A 2,941-nucleotide genomic window follows, 5' to 3' on the forward strand; every position below is an offset into this window, starting at 1 on the left:
TTACACGTGCATTTATAGTCCATGATGACCCTCTATGAAATCATTGTGAAATATGCAGAAGCTGCTTACACCTTGCATGGTTAATACTGCAATAATTAATTTAAGTGCCCCAAGTAGTTTTTAAGAGGTTGTGAATAGACGTCCACTGACGTCCCGTACACGTCCAGTCAAGACCCATAAAAAAAACCTTTATGAAATACAAGATTTAGCCTATATTTAATTTATTTTGAATATAGGCTAAATATATTTAAAATCACAAAGTGCTCTGTGTGGTTAAGTGATTGTGAACCCACTGCATTTTAGTCATTATTTCAACCCGTTTTATGTATTCGTTGTTATTATTTTTATGGAATGTAGCCTATGCATATGTAAAACAGTAATATATCCTATAACCATTAAGTCTGACTTGAACTGTGCTGCCAAGATGTAGTAACAAAAGATATTAATAAATCTAGCGATATTTCAAAATCCCGCGATATTATAGATTATCTCGCGAGATAGCGTTCCGTTCTCCAGTTCCTGTCTACATTACAACCACGAGGAGAAGAGGACTTGCGGAGAGAGTTTGATATATTATTAAAAATCTACTGTTGGGTAAGTACATTTTGTAGTATTTGATAAATTTACTTGAGTTTTACTTGTTTAACATGAAGGAACCGAAAGAAATGAGGCCCACGTTGTCAACAGAGAATTACTTGAGTTTTGGCTAATTAGCTAGTAGGCTAAACGTTACTTTCAACTTAAACACGTTTAATTATACAGCACAAGTTATTACTGTAACCTATTAATGTAGCCTTTTGAGAGTTTCTTTCAGAAAGTAATGCTTCCATCCCCCACTAACACCCATTTAGAGCAGAACATCTTTTATAGAGTAAAATAAAATGTAATGCATGTTGATTACATTTTTCTTATGTTTAACTCATGATTCATTCATCTTGTTGCATGTTTTTATTTATTTTTTATTGAGCTGTGAGATCATTTTTGCAATACATTTTGAAAATAAGTGCATGTCATTTACCTCAAATTTTTCCTATTATTTTAAAAATAAATATATTCTCTTCCCTCAGATGCTGTGAATAGGTGGACTCTGAGATTGATGCAGCAATAGCAGAACACCTGAATCACTCTCCAGGAAGAGCTGTTGGTGATGGTTACAAAAAATTACAAACAAAATAACTACTTTAATGTGTTTAAGGGATAGTTCCCCCAAAAATGAAAATTGTTGTCATTTACTCACCCTCGTGTTTCAAACCTGTATACCTTTCTATGTTCTGCTGAACAAAAAGATGTCTAACCCTTGTTTAACCCTCTTAATTTGGGAATTAAGAGGGACTCCACAGACCCCAGGCAACAAAATGTAATTTTATAAACTATGTTTATTAATGTTTTTACTCAACATCTGTGCAGTTTTTGGAGAATTTATAATAATTGTTAAATTTATATAAATAAATTAAAACACAAAATCAGTTTATGTAAAATTCACTTTATAAAAGACCCAAAATTCTAACTTTCATTCGTGGGGATAACATGGATAATTTGACATTGTTTAGTGTAAGATTTTTGCCCATCCTTTGGAAAATACAGTTTTATAATAATAATAATAAAAAAAAGACTTTTACCAGTAAATGGCTGCAAAGCTCCACTATTTGCTTACTATGTGACTGACTGAAAGACATTTTTCACAAGTATCTTACAGTTGGATTCATATCTAAATGTTATGAAATCACAATTATAACAATTAAAATTAATTAATTTAGTCAAAGTTTAGTATTTTTTTTGTACTGAATTTTTTTTCAATGTTACATTATGATTAGAATCAAACCAGAGTCTTTAGAATTTATCATTTTATTTCAAACATCTGATTTTCTTATAATTCTACAAATTGAATGTACACTTCAGTTACTAACTGTAACAGAACAAAAATTTACAGAAATTAAGTTATTACATATTGAGTAAACAATACACAACATGAACATCAAAATGCTATGAACTGAACAGCAATAACAAATTGAACAAATATTCCTGTATGTGTGTGTTTGAGCATGATCATTTTGCATTGTGGATGTTTTATGCATTGTTGGAAGTGTGCCACTTCATTTCTGTATGCATGTTCTGTTGTTTTTGAGGATGAAATTTGTTCTAAGCAGCCTGAGTGTGACTTTTTTTTGTCACACGAACATAAAAACAGATATCAATCCAATTAATTGTTTTTATTTGTAGATTTAGAGAGTGTTGACAACCGTACAAAGTCTCATGCCATTTGCACAAAGGGAACTTTTTATTTGAGCAAACGTCCATTGGGGTCAGAAAAGACCCTTGAAGAATGTTTGTAACCAAGTAGTTCTCACCTCCCATTAACTACCATAATCATTTTTCCCTACAATGGTAGTTAATGGGAGGCGAGACCTGCTTGGTTACAAAAGAATTTTAAAACATCTTTGTGTTCAGCAGAACATAGAAATGTGGAATGTATAGGTTTGAAACGTGAGGGTGAGTAAATTAATTTTAATTTTTGGGTGAACTATCCCTTTATATAATGATAATTCAGTATTTTGTAATTGTTATTTTAGTTTGGTTAATGGATGTTAAACATTAATGAAAGAAGAAAATCTGTGGCTGTTCAAAAAAATAAAATGTTTTGCTAAATCAGAACATGCTTCTTTTTGCTTATGTCCACAAATGTGTTCTTGTTTGTGATGTACACGTGATTAAAACGTTTCATGGACGTTCAGGTCTGACTGGACCGATTTTGAACCTTTTTAGAACCTGTCAAAATGTGAAAACCAAGACATAATTGATTGCATTTTACGATGTTACACAATGGGTGTGTGATTATTTTATATACACACTTAAATTATGCAGCAACACATTTAAACATCCAGAAGACGACACATTTAAACATCCAGAAGACGACGCATTTAGACGTCCAGGGGCGCGCAGA

General features: G+C 31.8%; 1 long non-coding RNA gene across 1 annotated transcript; it reads left to right on the plus strand.

Annotated features, from left to right (window-relative positions):
• Positions 1–472: 472 nt before the first annotated feature.
• On the plus strand, positions 473–2,652 carry LOC307130452. Its single transcript, XR_013817030.1, has 2 exons — positions 473–594; positions 1,068–2,652. It is a non-coding gene; the product is annotated as an uncharacterized lncRNA (long non-coding RNA).
• The last annotated feature ends 289 nt before the right edge of the window (positions 2,653–2,941 follow it).

The sequence above is a fragment of the Gobio gobio genome, assembly GCF_949357685.1.
Source record: "Gobio gobio genome assembly, chromosome: 1".
NCBI lineage: Eukaryota > Metazoa > Chordata > Actinopteri > Cypriniformes > Gobionidae > Gobio > Gobio gobio.